Raw genomic sequence first — 18,885 nt, forward strand, 5'->3', positions numbered from 1 at the left:
AAAAAAAAAAGTCTACACACCCCTGTTCAAATGTGACGTTTTTGTGACCATTAAAAAAATGAGCCCAAGATGAATTAGTTCAAAATTATTTTCCACCATTTAATGTGACCTAGAATCTGTACATGACAAGTTTGGGGGGGGGCATGAAATATTTCAAGATTAGGCAAAAGGAAAAAGTAACAGCTGCGAGCTGCGATAACCTCTTATTAATGGAGATGTGGTAGTGTTCAGAATTAACCAATCATATCAATCTGATTAAGCTCAACATTCAGACGTTCTAGTAGGCTTTTCCTGACACAAAGACTGAAAGGCGTATTTACTCATGAATGCTTTTTCTCAAAAAAACTTTAACTTTAATATACAGTGGTCTTGGAAACAAATGACCTTAAAGTACCAACTTTTCTTTCTTAAAAAAAAAAAGAATTTTGTCGCTTTCAACTTTTTTCTTGAATGCAGGCATTTAAAAAAAAAAAACAATTCATATGGCTTTTGAGGAAACATGGTAATTATGTTTAATTGTTTTTTTAATGCACTTGATGGAGAAGCACTTGATGGAAGCAATTTTGCTGCCATCTTTACAATGACAATAAAATAGTGATTCTGATTCTAGTTACGATTATAAGGGGTCTGTAGAAGAAATTCTACCTTAAGTGGTCCCTGGACCCAAAAAGTCAAAAAGTGTTAGGACGTACGCACAAATGAAAAATAAGATTTACCATGACATTTTGGTCCCACACTGAAGAAATTACTGTAAAATGGAAAATGAGCTAAGTTGGTGTTTTGAGAATAATGTCGCACTACCATAAGAAAAATACACCAGATTTTTTTTCTTTTTGTAGAAAATATAAATGGCATAGCACTTTGTTCAAAGTTTTCAGGTTAGAATGTATGGATTTAAGGTTAGTTACATTACTACATAGACCACTTTTTTTTTCTCCTTTTTTTTTTTTTTTTTAAACATTGGTATTGGAGGAGGTCCGTTCTTCATAGAGTGCTTGTGAGTTTTATTGTTTTCTCATGTGGGTCAATGGAATACTCACACATGAACATTTGATCCTCTGAACTCTCTCTCAACTCATAGTCATTCGTCACTGCTCGTATCATCACATTCACTTGGTCCCATGATCGGCAAAGGTTGTGCGCTCAAGTGAGAGTTGTTCTTTTTTTATTACACACAACAATTATCACATTTGGTCTGACTTTGATCTTTGTTGTTTTCACTCAGGTGGTCTGTGCAGTTTGAAGTAGCGTATAACTGACCTTAGGCTAACCTAGAGGTGGGCAAAATATGGCCTGTGGGCCACATGTGGCCTGCTCTCCTTTAATCCAGCCCACTGAACATTTCCATTATCAAGAGTCTGTAATATTTATTTGTCCATTTTCCTAAAAAAAAAAAATCAAGTATGCACATTTAGTCTGTTTTGATTCGTGGTCATCCAGGTCGTAGTTGCCCTTCTTGTTTCTGGAACTCAAGATGAGTCCAGCTCCCTCAATTCAGCAGTTCCGCACAGTTAGATAACACGAGACACGGCAACAGGAGTAGAGTAAAAACGAGTTGACCCGCTTTTTGAGTCCAAATGATGCTATCAGACTTGAGTTGACCGCTGACCTCCCATATGTCCACTGCAACACACACTTGTCTTTTTCCCCGGCGATACCGTGACCGAGATCGCATGACCGGCCTGGCCTGGCCACGGCCGCTCCGCGTGACTACGCTGCAGATGTGGAGGGCAATGGCGGGGTGAATTCTAAAAGGGAGAAATCCCTTTTTTTTTTTTTTTTTTTTAATTGAAATGATTGGAAGACTGCTAAAGCGGGCCGGGGGGGGGCCCAAGGAGAACAAGTGGACTCGTCAGTAGACAGCGAGGAGGGGAGGGAGCTGACAAAGCTAGCTTTGTCTCTCTTCCGGCTGCTCCATTAGCAGCTGCAATGTAAAAAAAAAAAAAAAAAAAAAAAAAAATTGGAATGGATGGACGATGGCATGGATTGTGGAGAAGGGTTCTCATTGGCCTGGCTTGACGTGAAAGTGATGTCTCTGTTTGTCTCCTGAGTACAATGCATTTTAATGCCGCTGCGTGGAATATGCATATACATGCCACATAACTCACAGAGACATACAGTGTGGTCGATCAGCTCTAAAAGGAGCCACTGTGCGTCCAGTGATGTCATCGTCTTTTATGACGGATTAGAAAATGTGTGGGAAGACGAGCAATTTTAGTGGACTGGCAAGAAGTCACATCCCAGGATGCTTTGCTGTCTTAGCTCACCCCTTTTGGGGCTCTGGCAACTCACCTACGGGGACCGCTATAAACGTGAATGAGGGCCTTGTGTATGTGTGGGTGCGTGTTTGTGTGTGTACGATGCACACTTGCCTCTGAGGCAAACATCCGACGCTCTCCAAAAATCGCATGACCGTGTAAAAACCGTAGAAAGCGGCACCATCTTCAAGTCCGGTGCCACCTTTAAGTGTTTTCCATTTGCCAAAAAGAAGCTGGAAGCTAAAATTGGAACCAGAGGCAAGTTTAACGTCTGATTCTTAACATATCACAGCTGTGTCACACTCACATACACACACGCACGCACGCACGCATATCACGTGCACACACATTTTCTCAAGGTTAGCAGCGGTGTGACAGCATATAGCAAATGACAAGCGTCAGATGTAAATCCCCCACATTTGTCCAAGTTTATCATGATTGAATTTTACCGACTGAATGGTGGCAGTGAACTCAATTCAACTCACTCCACAATAAGCTGCAGCTTGGCAAAGAGTGAACAGTTGTTGTTTTAAAAAAAAACAATTTTTTTTTAAAAGAGGATTCAAGTTTACTGTCACACTAAACATTAGGAGAATTACTCATTGTGTATTTCAAACAACATAGGCGCCGCTTGCCGTAATGCTAACAAATCAAACGGGATTGACGTGCTAACGGTTGGCATGGATAGTCGCGGGTTTAGAAGCAACGTATATTTACAGGCATACATTCTTTATCCTCTGTGAAAAACGATTTCTATTACAACATCTTGCTCACTTACAGTAAAAGTTGAAAGCTATTCTTCATCCTTTGTCTTCATAACTGTACAGCATTATACTATTTAGACTAGAAGGATAAGCACAATAAATTGGATTGCAGAATTAAATCCTGATGTACAAAGTGTTTAGTTTTTTACGTTTTATTTATGATATTGTGCCATGCTTATATAAAGTAAAATATTACCGTGCTTTTCCCCCCTTTATTCTAACAGGAGGCTAGAACAGAATAATGGTATTATATACAGTATATATTAGTGGTGTGCATTTCTCCGATGAAAGACGATTCCATACGTATCTCGATAGATAGCGACACGATTCAAGGACATTATGATTTAAAGCGGTACGATTTTATTCGGTTTGATTGGATGCACTCACATCTTTTAAATCAAAAGTGATTCTGAGATTCAATTGGGTTTTTGTCACACATAACATACAGCCCTTCTAAGTAATATTAAGTGTGCGGTGTACCTAATGAAGGGTCCAGTAATTGTAGAATATAATGTATTTCGAAACAAATCCCCAGACTCGCTTTGCTTTAAAGCTTAACCCACAACATTTTATTTTAAAACGGCGAACAAGCATTGTCTTCTCAGAAGCTAGCTTGTTGTGTGATGAATATTACAGATGTTTCCTGTATACATGTGGTTGCCGCATAATGATAAGGCCCACTGCGAATACACTGGACATGTGACTATTTCAAGCCTTTCAAAGCAAATTCTTTCCTGCCCTGAGAAAAGGAACGGATTTTACAAATATGTATTTATGTATGAGAACAGCCAGATGTGTAGGACTATTCCACTGAAGTATGTTTAGCCAACACAGCGAGAGAAAGAGAGAGGACTTCAGCGGTAAACCGGCCTTGGTCGGTCGGGATTGTTCTAATGAGGAGCGAAGGGTCGAGTTTCAGGGCTGCAGGCGTTCCGAGTTTGACTGAACGCACCACAATTGTTCCTCATCAGAGTTGAAATAGATGGATGGGGTGAGTATGTGGATGGCATCTATTTAACCATTCAGTCAGGGGTCAGCTTGAGCGCGCTCTCCTGTTACAGCTCGGTTGAAAAACAAGGGTGGTGGTGGTGGGGGGGGGGGGGCATTCAGATTATGACAGGAAGAAAACATGAGGAGCTTCCGTGAGCTCCGGCAGAGGAATTTTTAAATCAAACAGATGTCTTACAGGGTCTGTCTGAAACACTTGTCGAGTTTTCTGTTCTCGTGAGTTGTCGATTTCTTGCCAAAAAAATCTGCAAAATACTAAATATGATGGGTACCTGAAGATTTCTGAATTGATTTTTTTTTTTTTTTTTTTTTGCTATATCAGAAATGTTGCCGAGTTTGTTTTAGGGTGATTGTAAAGACAATGGAGTGGGAATCGGTGTTTGTTTCAAGTGTCCACAAAACTAAACCAAAAAATACAGTGTAGCCTCAAGGGTCTAATACTGTCTACTAATCTGTTCTGGGAAACTGGTCGACCTCCCATTTGTCTTCTTCCATAATTTTCCCCTTAGGAAATAATGTGATATTTTATCTCATACTTTAACATTCCCGACTGTACAAGTATAAAAAGAAGTTAATTGAGTTGAATACGTGAAATGCCAACTAATGCAAACTAAAATAAAGGACATCAACAAACCTTGTGGCTGCTTGACAGAGGCGTAGGGTCGAGAAGACGAAATTACGCTGCCCATCCCTGGCTGAGGGACATTCGATTTTGGTGGTACGTCTGTATACTCACCTAAATCAGTACAACTTAAACGTTTTTTTTGTATTCAATTTATGAGGCAGGAGTGATACTACCTGCGTCTTCTGCAATGTGGTGGTAGGCGAGTATAGTCAAATATAAATAGGCGTCGGAGTGGGTGAGGTCGATCTCGACACCTTCCTCTCCTTCTCATCAATCATCACGACGCAAAAGCATTCAGGATGGTGTGTGCGTGCGTGGGTGTGTGTGTGTGTGTGTGTGTGTGAGAGAGACACAGCTTGGGTATGCAGAGTAGTTTCATAGTTTCAACACAGAGAAAGGGCTGCTTTGCAATAGAACGCCTTTGCTTGAGCTTGGCAAGTTTATTTGAACAGAGTTGCCTGTTGGGGCTTGTAAAGAGCTAATCTTTTTGCTGGATGTTATGCGGTTAGATGTTTTTTTAAGGCCCCCTTTAGCTATGTTATTTACTATACCAAGCTTGATGGGCCCGTAGTCTGTGAGCTGTCAATTGCTCGGTACTTTACTTACAGTAAAGTGGTACCTTGAGATACAGGTTGAATTTGGTCATGTTAAATCATCTTTTCCCATTGAAATGTATGGAAAGCTCATTAATCCGCTCCAGCTTCACAAGAAAAAGTATTTTTAATAATTTAATAATACACATTTTAATACCAACGTTTTCTAGACTGACTGACATGAATGAAAAAGCTTTTCCCTGTCATTGGTTGCCACAGCAAGTCACTCACTTGATATGTTTGGAAGAGTTTTTACACTGCATGCCCTTCCTGATACTGAAACTCAAACCTACCATGACATCATCCTAATATGCAATCTGATTAATTCAGAGGAAACCTGTTTCTTTTCTTTTTTTTTTTTTTTTTTTTTTTTTTTTTAAATTTAAGTTTTATATTTGAATGGGAAGCCCATCCCATCCTCCCCCCATCTTAAATGAGTTTACACCTCCCCGGCCTCTCGGTACGCTACCGTGTTCTAGACGTGGCCACGCAGGGGTTAACGTGACGGTGACGTGGTGCTGTTGTAGCAGTGACCCGCGGGGGCAGTGCATGGAGGGGAGGACATGGGGGTGGGGGTACTGTTTTGAAAATGCGGGAAGGAAGAAGAGAGGAACAACCGCCTCGTTTCTTGCAGTTATTTCCTCGCTGGTCGTTTGTTTTACGCCTCCACTTATCCGGCGCGTAAAACTGACCCACGAGTGGAAATTGTTTACGTGTTTTTTTTCCTCCATTTTTAGTTAGGTTTTTTTTTTTTTTTTACGGCGTGCCTGTTTGCAATCATTACGACGCGGCAGAGCTGGGGTCGAACTGCCATCATCTCTCTCTCTCTCTCCCTCCCGAATCGTGAGGCAAATTCACTTTTACGCACAAACTTGTCGGGACGGCTTGGAAGTGATCAAAGGCTGCGGGGTTGCAAGTGCGTGGAAAATGCCGTGGACTTTAACGCCCGTGCTAAATGTTTATAGTTCTCCTCCAATTGGACCAGCGTGTGCGCATCTGCGTCCAAAATGCTTGTAAAAGCTCAGCAATGTATCGGTGGGTTTTCTTTTTGCTTTAACGGCGGCTGCACTCTGACCTCCAGACGGAAGTTAGATCTATTATTGGGTCAACTATTAATAAATAACATACAAATGACATATGGAGTGACTTTTCTTACAAAGAGCGATTGCCCACAATGTAAAATATAAATTGTAATGAGCCTCGCCAATTTAGTTCCGGACTTTAATCATATTTGCAAACAAAACACTCAGATGAAGGTGTGTGCGTATTCGCCGACAGGAGTGGAGGTGGGTGTAACTCGCACGATGATGTGCCTTTGCCCCCTCCCATGATTAAAAAAAAAAAATCAAGAAAGCTACAAGAAAAGAAAGTAGAAGAGGGCAGGCGAGGTTGCTTCTTTGCCATTGAGCTCCTGACATAAATATACACGACGTCACGGAGCCTCGCGTCCACAGGATCCGGTGCTTGTCTGAGGGGAAAATCCCACGGCGTGTCAATTCAACACAAGACGTAAGGATGGGCAACTATTTGACTTTGTGGCGATGCGCACAGGCTTTGCGGATAGTTGAGCAACTTTAAAGTTCCGTAAAGACAAGACGTTGTGTGTGTTGTACGTTTTTTTATTTAATTAAAGTATTATATTTAAATTAGCTGGCGAAATTACGACATTGTGTGCTTCCAATAACTAAACAGTATGTGTGTTATTCATTTGTTGTATTTATTTATTTTATTTTATTTTTTGTAGTTGATCGCTTCTTTTCAATGGCTGCCAATTAAGTCAATGCAAATGGACGGATGGATGTTTTATGGCTCTTACGTGACAAATTTGTCTTGGGAATCGAGTAAATGTTGGAAGCTTTGTCAATTTGAGGCCTCTCGAGGGCAATGTGGTGTCACGGAGTGGCGCGTACACGCCGATTCAAGCATGTCAAATAGGCTCTCCCTTTTTAGTTCACATCATATAGGCTTGGCTCGAGCTTGGGTTACACCAATCTGTTTATTTGCATCGCGCGCACGCGCGTACACGCGCACACGCACGCACCCCCACACACCCACACACACACACACACCGCGTGTTATCGTAACCATCACGATGCATGCCACTAACCCCTCAGCCTAATTTTGACCTTTAAAACCAGCTAGTCAGCATCACTTCATGTTTGTTCTTAAACTAGAATAATTGTCCCATCCAAAATAGGAAATACAAACAGTTGCTTACACACACATTTTTTTTTAACATTTATTTGAATGAGGCAGTTAAGACAGAGCACAGAACATGCAAAACTATTGTACCATACAATTTTGCAGTAATAAATTGAGCGTTATGTTGATTTATTGGTAGAATATTAAAAAAAAATGACCACAAGGCAGTCTTAATGATGCTTATATTGCAGGAATAATAATGTGTTATTCAGAACTGTATTGCTTAATACGGGGATAGAGAAGTGCAAAATCCGATTAATTTTGATCCGACCGGTGGATTTTGGTCAGACCAAATACCCCGTGCTACATTTTTGAAACTATATCAAACGTTTTAAAAGTTCCCGATAAATTCATTGAGGATTTTCAGATTATTTCTGATCTTCTGTACAGTCAACATGGTGACTGAGCAATTTCCTTTCTTCCATAGCGCAGATACATTTAACTACAGTTCAGTTGTATTTAACTTGTTGGTGCAACACATTTGCATTTTATTTTATTTTTTTTATAGCTGTTTGTGTTCAAACACTTCTTATGAAATATTTTCTTTTGTGTATTACATTTTATTGAATCATTAAGTACTGTTTTAAATGTAATGTTCATTCTGCGCATAATGTTACAGCGGCTACAAGTTTGTTTGTTTTTTTTAGGGTCCAGTACAGCACATTTGTTAATTACAGTTTATTTGTATTTAATTTTTAAGGACTTGGATATGATCTTTTAGAACAGTTTGTTTTCAAATATTTATTGAGGTACAATATTTACTTAGGTGCATTTCTGTTGGTATTCTAAGGTAAGTATTAATTATTTTCTTATAGTTAAATGCAGTGTTAATGTTCACATTGTGCACAATGTTGCAGTGGCTTAAAGTTTGCTTTTAATCCAGCACAGTTCAGTTGTGTTTAACCTTGTGTGTTTAAGCATTTACTTTTTTTAAATTGTTTTCAAATATTTGTTTAGGTACAATATTTACTTATGTATATTTTAATTGAATCATTTAAATTTTTGTTATGTTCAAACAATGCACAACGTTACAGAGGCTTCAATATTGAATATAGCTTTTTAGGGATAAAACCTCTGCCTAGGTTTTCATTAACACTTAAGATTACTATGCTACTGTATTTTAACATTGAGCACATTCGTGGTATTTGGAGTGCAGAATTATTTTTTTTTTGGGGGGGGGGGGTGGAACTTGGTGTAAAAAGTTTGACAACCACTGCTCTGTAGTCAAAGTTTCCTTAAATGAATTTCTAATGCATTCACTGAAGCGAGTGTTTTATGCAAAGAGCTTTTGTTGAAATAATTTAAAGAATCTTCCAAAGATGAGTGTTGTGTTGCACGGGGTCATGTGACCTTTTGACCCCATGGTGGCCTACAGAGCCACTGTGCTAAACCCAACCTAAACATTCCTGGACATTTTAGAGTTCAGCAAAACATGTTTGTAATCTTCAGTTAAGATGCCTGAGTGAGTTTTATTTTCTTTACATTTTCCCCCCGGTGAGAAAATATTTGTGAAATTTCAGGAGTGGTCCGAGTTGGTGCGTCGCTTTATGCCAAACATAATGAATCACATTTTCGAATTGAATGTAAAGATTAAAAATAAAAATGGAAAAAAAAAAAAAACGTTTAAGCGTCATTACAAAACACGTACGTTTACCATGTAAACACAAGCAAGACAACATGCTATGGACATAAATCCTAATGATAATTACAGCCTCTACCTGCATGTTTTGATGGCCCATAAATAGATGCCGGTGTCGTCTCCACACAGGCCTGCAGCTGATTACTGTCGGATATATATCTACGTGACAGGTACTAATTTGGCGCCCAACCATTCCCCACGTTTTACCACCATCTATCTTTTCTTGGGTGTCTTGCGTTTAGTTGCCATGAGCTTCTCTCCGTTTCATTTGTCTGCATGATCACAAGCACCAGCAACAATCCCAGGAAAGGTCATGTTGTGTTTGCGTCCAGTATTGCCTTTTCATTCTTACGTGTGGTGGGTGACTGATATTTACAGCGTTGTCCACCAGAATAGAAAAATAATGCCATTTAGCATTCCCCCCCCCCCTACACACACACACTCAGACCTTATTTTCAAATGCGTCTCTTTTGTCTCACGAGATGGCCGCAGGACCTTAAGGGCAGCCCTGCTCCCAAATCACCGGCTGTGTTTTGTAATTCTATCAGAAATAGGGGACGGCTGTCTTTCCTTGAGTGGCACCCGTGGAGACGGCTTCCCCCATTTGGAGCTCGTTTAAATCCGGCACGTTTCCCGTTGGTTATGAATTATGACTTTGCAAAGGGGACTTATTTAGACGTTTCAAAAAGTTCGGTCATTTCATATTAAGGTAGCTGGCATGGCACCTTTAGGTTAATTTCGCCACTTACTGGTAATTTGCAGGAAATATTTTATTCGCCTACTTCCAGAATGTGAAGTTGAATGGCTCAATAGGGACTGTGTGTGTTTGCTGTATTGCATCATACTCAGAAGCGTTTCTAATATCTTGATTAAAACCTATTACAGAGGCAAAATAATTTTATATATAACCTTTATTTAATCATATTACACCCACTGGTCAAGATCTCTTTCGCAAGGGTGACCTGGCCAAGAGCTCAGCAGAACACATAAAAACATTGAAAAGTAAAAATATACAAGTTTGAACACCAAATTTTGATCTTAAAAAAATAAGTTGGGCAATTCAACAAAATATGTGAAGTTTTGCTTTTGTGAAAATTAGCTTTCCTGCATTTTCAACAAACAAGAGTTTACACAACTAATTGTAAGTAAAAACAACGCCGCAAATTGTTTAGGCACAAATAACTTGCTTGCTTTGTTGTGCTGACCAACATTGTTGCCATCAATGTCAATAATGTCTTTTTTAAAGTTGTTCCAAAACAAGCCACTGTTTTAGCCCAAAATGTATGTACAAAAGTTGCGTTGTTTTTATTTTTTTATAACAATGCATGGATCCAGCAACTTCATGCTTCAAGATAAACCTTCACTGGCAATGTTTATGCACCAGTCACTTCATTAGGTACAGCAGCACAATCTGATCCAATGTTAGAGACTCATCAAGCATTGTAATGATTCTTTTGTCGTCGGACTATAATGTGATTAGAGTCGAGTAACCGATGACGTCGATATTTTTTCGGCGCATCGCAGCCACGTAAAGACACATTTCAACGGAGCGGCGTAGAAACAAATAAAAAAGGATGACAAATGCAACCTACCGTTGCGCCAGGTGCAAAGACGCCAAAAACATGTGCTTAACAATTAGCCGTCTGAGCTTTTAACGTTCATGTGGAGTAGTACAGTCAACTAGTTGGGGCAAAATTATATGAACACCACATGCTTCATCATGCTCGTATACAGGCCTACTACCCTCACTGGCCGATTTATTAGGTACATTTGCATAATCTGAGACCCAACGCACGATAAGGCTAGATTGTTGTACTGAGAGCTGTCAAGATGGGCTTTATTATATTTGTTGACGTAAACTTTTCTTTGTATACATCTCTTGAATTGGATGCCATTATGTAATTTAAGATGCGGCCATTGGATTTATTGATTGTCCAGATCCACTTCTGTTATGGTTGCATACAACACCAAACTACTAGACACACCTCTTAGTAAGATGTGCTGTTTTGCACCGATGGAAGCTACAGTAGGTAAAAGTCACTTTTAGAATTATGTTTTCATTCAAATGTGCTGTATTGAGTAGCCCGGGACATGCAGGGGAAGGAGCCTTGCACCAGGCTAGAGTGAGGAGGAGACGACGAGCAAGGCCCCTATAGAATAGAAAGCCGCGAGGGGAAGGCGGAAAGTGTCAGTCAGGGACGCTTCACTGCTTGAGGACAATCCTAGTGCAGGACCGCTCTGTTTCAAGAGCAATCAGTCAATCCGCATTAATTATCCCCCCTCCACCCCCCCACAAACCCCCACCCCACTCCTCAATCGCCCAACCACCCCCATCCTCGGCACGCGGGCTCAGGGAGGCGGACACACACACACACAACCCCCACTTTTGAGTGAAAAAGAACCTAGAATAGCTATTAAAAAATAAATAAAATCCAGACCACAAATGTATCACATTTTCTTTTTATTAAATGCTTCAAATGAGGAGGACAACTGGAAAAAGGACACAAGCACATTTCGTAACCTCCTGAGACCTTTAAAATTTAGGATTCAGTGGTTATTTCTCATTTCGGGGATTAGTTTTGGAGCATATCATCATGTAAGGAATAAAATGTTCAAACGGCAGCCACAAAAGAATATCACTGTTCTTTCAGCAACATATTTTGTAATCACTTTTTTATGTGGTAATTCTGTAAATGAGCAATTTTGAGGGCAAAGCAAACTTTGTGCTGTGCTCAATTCTTATCGGCTACCCCGCAGTTGGCATGGTGAACAGTTTGACTGATATGCAAATGACATATTGTAATGTTTGTGCATTTTTTTTAACCCTGTGAGACCTACAGTATTCATGTGATTTTTTTTTTGTTTTTTTTAGGATTATATTTTGACCAAATCATCATCAGAGAAGCAAGAAAATGTTCAAATGTAAACAAATATGTAAGAATATCTACTAGAGTACCATTCATATATGATCAGATTTTAATAACCTCCATAAAAATATTTAAAAAAATATATATCATATTGATTTTCGTCCCCCTCGAGGAGGACTTCAATTTACACTCTGCTTGTTGTTGTTGTTGTTGGCACACACAACCAAATCATTCAATGAATGGATGAAGTCAACTTTTTTTAATATATTTTTCACCTCTGACCTATAAAATTAGGATTCGGGATTCAGTGTTAGTTTTTAAGGATTCAGTTTTTGACCAAATCATCAGTCAAGTAATAAATGTGAAGAAATATGTAAGAATATCACTTTCTCCAGCGTATATGCAATAACTCATTTATTTAACATTCTCTTAGCATGCAGTGAAAAATAAACAACCTTGGAGAGGAGAGAAGTCAACTTTATTTTCCACATATTTAAGTCAATACCCTGCAGTCGCATTTATTTATATATAGCAAATTATATACACTGCAAATTACATATATTATGCAGCTTTATATATGTGCAACGTTGTGGAATTCTCAACAATATTTAAATAGGCAAACATGGCAACAATTATCTAATTACAGACCTAATAAATCAACTTTTCCCCTTAAAATTTTGTTGAAATTACAGGTTCATATTTAATGAATTCTCCTCTAAAGTCTTGTTCTCTACAAGCAAGGCGCATCGAGTGTGTCTAGTCACTCATCTTGTGGTCTGACGGACATGTCGTGTTTTGTTTGGGCCCGGACCAAAGCAAGTGAGACGTTCGCGTCTGCCTCGACTATTTCAGGCATTTGTATTTCCGTTTGTCAGGACATCAAATATATAAATATAAATGAATTATATCACTGTGGTTAAAATGCCCTATGCTGTTGTTAAGAAATATTATTTGAGGTGCAAAACAATAAAAAAGTGAACACGTGCACTTTCCTAATCTTGGCGGATCTAAAGCGTAAAATATACAAAGCGGTTGAAGAACAATATTAAGTTTTTTTACATTATCGATCGAGCACATTTAGAGCGAGAGAATCTCAAGCAGGCCTGCATGACTCACTTAAAATCGGAAATCCTTCATCCGCTAGTATAAAGTTTTGGTGGGACCCCCTTTGCGCTTGGCGGCTCCTTCCCGGTTCCGCGTCGTCGTGCTTTCCTCTTCGTTTCCTCAACACAAACTTCTTGTTGTTGCACCGAACTCCTCTACGTTTCATTCGGCGTGTAATTTGCGCCCCCCCCGTCTTTTTTTTTTTTTTTTTTAAACCGCATTCCCTTTGATTTAGTCACTCTTGACTCCTTTTGCTCTGGGGGCCAACGGGGGAATGGGGGCGCCTTGAAACCGCTCCTCCTTATCTCCTTTCATCGTTCGGCGCGGGTCGCCTTGAAACCGCGGGGGCAGTAATTGCTTTTTTCAGGCAGCCCAGTGCGGACTGGCCAGCAGCCAATCAGAGCCTTGTTTACACTCGCTGATGGACAGCGCTGTGGCAGCGCGCCAGCCAATCACGAAGCGCGTAAGGGGCCTGAGTCGCGTTAACCCTTCAAGTGCCAGTGTAAACAAAGCCGGACGGGAATCGTGTATTAGCCCGTAGCAGCTCATATATTTCGACGTGGAAACGTGCAAGGCCGTATCCTTTCACTTTTAATGGGCTAAATTACTCAAGCATAGGGAAAGCTAACCTCGAGGACAGTCGTGGAGAAGGCAGCTTGTGTGTGCGTGTAGCCAGACAGAAATCAAGCCATAAAAAAACAAAATTAAAAATATATGCTCAAACCTTACAAATGCAGACAGACCCATATATCGCTATCAGATCTATTAAAGTGTAGAGAATGTAGAAATCTTGTGTCCGTCTATACAGACAATGACATGTCCTGAATTACAAAAGTAGATTTTTTTTTCTTTTGCTGTCAATGATTTACAATATTAGTTTTGATGACCTGGCATAATGGGGAAAAAAAAATCTGAACCCACAAAGCTGCCTTCTTTTATTTACTTAGATAGTACGTGTACCCTGAAGAAAATTAAAATAGCAAGTGCTAGGCTTTTATACCATCAAATAACGCTGGCGTTTCTACATTATATTCGCTATAATAGCAACAAGTGACTATATGATAAATTAGTTAATGATAACTAAAAAAAAAGAAAAAAATCATTTGATTTCAAGCTAGTGGGTAGATAATGCTTCCACCACAAATTATTCTTGAAATCAACAATATTAAACAAGTCTCTTAAATAATGTCATGAAAAGAGAATATCTTGCTTTTCTGAATCAGTTGCATCACCAATGTTCATGATCCCAGGTTCACATTTTTTTCACCTTGTAAGTCCCCAATGACCCAATCAGTCAAGATCCCAAGTGTGCTTTATTTACATTTTTACATTGTGTCATCATCCATGGAGGTTGTGAAAAGGAAGAAGCCCATCTCGTAATGTAACTGTGAGTAGAAATGAGAGGTATGTTTTCAAATGTACGAAGTCGTCGTCCAAGCGGGGGGAAAAAACAACCCTAAAAGTACAGTAACAAATGTTCGCATAGCAAATACCATTGTTGGTAATGTAAATACAGTTGCTTAATTTGCAAACTGTACTGTTGAATTTGTCAACATACACTTAATACAGTAAACCTGTCCACTTGAATTAGATCCTACAACAGTAAAGCCATTTTTTAAATCTCGATTTTCAGAACCATCTTTATAGGGCGTATAGGTTAAAACAAGGCAAGGAATTTGTCTCTAGTAGTTAGTCACTTTAGTAGGTGTCAAACTTTGTTCCTTCTAAACAATTGTTTCTTGATTCTGCTCAAAATTAGTTGTATGATGCTAACCAAATAGAAGGGGGCAACCAGGACACTAATTACATGACAACGGTGTTTCGGTACAGAACATTTGGTGCGATACATATACGTACAGAGTTCCCACATAGAACATTTTGGATATGGTTTGGTTTTGTACCAAACTGGGATTATTGTATACAGTTACACCACTAGTGATTATATATTCCGAGGTTTTCCCAGTTATAAATGGTGCGCTGGCTGCAACGATGAATGGAGTACAGTAAGATTATCACGTTTCTTGATATTCAAAGTTCATTTAATAATGAAGATGATGCAGAGAAAGGTCTGGATGTCTACTGCACCATCATGCTGAGACTGAAGCAGTTTCTAATAGTCTGCTGTATTTGGATTACATAGGTTTTTTTTTGTGGGGCTAAAAGAACCCCGCTGTTCACATACCAGTGTGAAGCAGTACACCACAGGAAACACAAACTACAATGATGAACATAGAGTATTGTAAACTAATATTTTTTTTTTTTAAAAGGCATTATTTTATACTCAGGGAATAAAATTGTCTCATAGTTGATCATTTAATTGCAACTGGCATTTTTACTGGAAACCTTTAATTATTGAAATGTATACATATAGTATACAATCATAGCAAATTACAGAATGCTATATCTCTTGTTACCTTATTAAGAACTTGTAAAAATGTCACAAAAAGTAATTGTTCGGCTTGGAATTTTCAAACCAATTAATAGAAGAAAAATAATGGAATACAACTTTAATGTTATTGTTACAAACTTTAATGTTATTGTTACAAAGACGGTAAAAAAATCAGTTGGAATTTCCTCATACTTGGCAGTATTGTACGTAAAAAGAAAAGATCCAAAACACAATTGTTCACAGGATGCACCATTTTCAAGTTTGGCAGTGTTTACATAATTGTGATGTAGTAGTAACCTATGGTGTTATTTATTTACATTTGAAATCTGAGTTAAATGAAATTGCATAATTTACCTCAGGAGACCTGATGGAATCGCTACACTTATGTCTTCATTTAGTGTGAAACTCGTTTTTATTGTGGGCCACATCATAGTTCTACATTTTTTAACAAAAAAAAAGGAATATGAATTCAAAAATCATGTTATAGTGGCAAGCAAATATTTTCGTAAACTGTACAACTAGTGTCTAATTTATGATTTGAAAAACTCAACTCAAGGTATTTGGTGGAAATGCAAATTGGGTTAAGGTGGAAAAAAATCTATTTCCACACAGATATCCTGCTAGAAAAGAAAAAAAAACAGTTTAACATTTTATTTTACTTTTAATGGGCCACATAAAATGATATGGTGGGACAGATCTGGCCCCCGGGCCTTAGGTTGACACACGCTCTACATTATATAGTCAACACGCAATAAAGCGAGCTTTATCTGAAACCCAATAGACGAACATGCGATATTAGAATTGTAAAGAAGTGAGCGGGCCTCGTCGTACTCGTGGCCATGCAGTGCTCACAGAAGGACTTGAAATCAAACCCTGAGCCATTTCCCTCCTCCACGACAGCAGGATTCTCATAGGCTCGGATGGACAGCCAATGGTGACGCGTGTTTACCCAATGACTGGGAGTGGAGGCGATGGGGGGGGGGGGCTACATGTATATGTGTGTGCGTGTGTGTGTGTGTAGAGAAACCTAGGGTGGGGTAAGGGCGGATGGAGGAGGGGGGGTTAGTGGTGCAGGGGGGTGCCTCACGGGCACGCTTTCACATTGTCGTCCTCAAACCAGTAGGCGCGCGCGTTCACCCTCCCCGTACACAGACTCCCCACTCCCCACCCCCCACCCTCCTCCTCCCGGCGTGTCTGAGTCCCCGGCTGCATGAACGAGTCTCGATTCACTACAAGCCCGAACTTCTACGGCGCGTCTGTGCCATACCTCCAGTGAGTGCACAGCACAGTGTGCAGCAGCAGCAGCAGCAGCAGCAGCGTAGGATGTAATCAATCCCACATGTTTCATCTCGGCGACTCGGGGATTTTCACTTTGCATGATTTTTGGGGGTTCGTATGTTATACTCTTCCTTTTTTGGTCAGCCACCACTCGCCAGACAAGGGATATAACTTACTAGTAAGTAGCAAATGTGTGTTTTATTTTATCTTTTTTTTTATTTTTTTTTATCATCACTAATATGTGACTCTTAGCTGGCTCGTCTGATAGAAGCCTTCGAATGCGTTTTTTGAAAGCAGACCAGGATGCATTGTATTTGAAAATCTGTGAAACACAATATGTAGTTCTAGATTAAACTTATTGACCTTAATAATTTTTTCATTGTGGTTATAATGACTACAAAACAGAATGTACAGTAGATTATTGCATATTTCTCCTGATGTGCCACTTTTGCACTGTTTCGACTTTTCAATCTTTTCTATTTCATTTATTCCTTTTTTTTTTTCAAGAAAACGCTAGGTTGTACTTATTGGACATTTTTACTTGCTTTTTGTGTGTTTTGGAAAATAAAAGTCCTACTCTAAAATAAATGCTCCCCCCTCATAGCTCCATCCAAACCCCGATGCAAGGGCTGTGCTGACGCCGGGCTTCCTTCACCTCGGCTGGGCTTGTGTCTCCCGTTTAACCGGCCCCCTTGAACGCCCTGGATTTAGTGTCGCGGTTACGCGTTGTGACATGACTTTATTGCCGAATTGTTGCAAGTAATGGGTTTACATTTTAACCCGGGACACTTGGCATTTTAATGCATTTTCTACCGTTTTGTCCAAAGGTTCAGTATATGATCTTTTTTTGCATTCCCCTTTCGTTCATGTGGATGATTGTGTACGGTACTAGATACCAATTTTTGTCACTTTTACTCATCTTGTCGCATGTCAACTTTTTTTGTTGTAATTTACTCATTTATTTGGCAATAGTGTAATAGCGGAGGTGTGTGTGTGAGTGATTGTGACGGGGAGGCGTGTGTGTATGGAGTCCGTGGCAGTCTGTTGAGTCTTCCCGACACACGCATACGCACACACACGCGTACATTGCTTCCAAATGGTCATTTTCTTTGACTCTTCTATACGAGATCCACTCACGTCGCTGTGTTTGCGTGGCCGTGCAATAACACGACACATAGATTCCGCTTGTTCAAATGTAGCCCGAATGGCTCTCTGTTTACGCGGAACGTAAACACGAAGACGTGTGTTTACGGCTCGGAGGAAGAAAAAAAAAACCCTGCTAAATGTATAGAGCGATGTCAGAACAGAGTTGTTTATGATCGCTGTCCCGCGGAGAAAGACCATTGTGTCGAACCCACGCAGGAACAAGCGAGAGTCCATTTTGCTCTCCTGTAGCGCGCTTCATTCAATAAGATCACGATTCTCCTCTTGTGATCACATCGTCGTTTTCCGCATGCAAATAACAGTAAACAATTAAAACGTGCTTTTAATTGAATATTCCAAACGTGCGCCACTCGAGTAGGTTTTTGCACTTGCATGCACGTACTGACATGCGTTAAGTTGCGCAACTTTAATAGTGGCCACCTCGACCTAAAAAGTTGTCCTGTGCATGCTTATATTCTTTAGCATAAAACATTTGATTCGGTCAGGAAACACATTTGTTTTCTCTGTTCCTCTGTTCCTGGGGGGTTCTATCAACAGCTCGAGATGGACACTGAAAGGCCCAATAGATGACTCCCCATCTGAGCGTCACAGGGAACCCTATTTAAGTAAATGACCCGGTCTATAAGGCATACATATAAAGTCGATGATTTCCTACTATTTCACTGTTTATTGCCACGCTCCCCATCGCACCGAGGCATAAAGGTGATTTGATTTGTGATTGCACTGCTTGCTGCGTGTGTGCTGCACACACATGGCATTTGCCACCACGTTGATGGAAGTGTGCTTTTCATTGATGTTGCCATACAAGAAACAAGCACAGCGCATCTACTGGAAAAAGAAGTGGAATGTGTTTGAGAGAATACGTCATAAATAAATTCATAAATTAAAAACAATACAGAAAGCAACCCCCGCCCCATTTTATGGCAAGTAGGAGAACAAATGCAATTTTATCAGTGTAAATAAAATTACGTCTGAGCAACGATGATGGTGGTGG

At 39.8% G+C, this 18,885-nt stretch overlaps 1 protein-coding gene across 5 annotated transcripts in view; it reads left to right on the forward strand.

Annotated features, from left to right (window-relative positions):
• Positions 1 to 18,885, forward strand: part of bahcc1b (BAH domain and coiled-coil containing 1b) — a 99,074-nt gene that overhangs the window by 24,411 nt on the left and 55,778 nt on the right. Inside the window, exon 1 of one of the 5 annotated variants that reach the window (XM_086015685.1) lies at positions 6,603 to 6,757. The exons of 2 other annotated variants lie outside the window; for them this stretch is intronic. The gene's annotated coding sequence lies outside the window, so the exon portion shown is untranslated. Of the gene's footprint in view, positions 1 to 6,602; positions 6,758 to 16,632; positions 16,906 to 18,885 lie in introns of those variants that run through there. 2 more of the 5 variants (XM_086015683.1, XM_086015686.1) reach the window with 2 other exon arrangements.

Source organism: Filicampus tigris, chromosome 19, assembly GCF_054856515.1.
Source record: "Filicampus tigris isolate MCC_2025a chromosome 19, RoL_Ftig_1.0, whole genome shotgun sequence".
Classification (NCBI taxonomy): Eukaryota; Metazoa; Chordata; class Actinopteri; order Syngnathiformes; family Syngnathidae; genus Filicampus; species Filicampus tigris.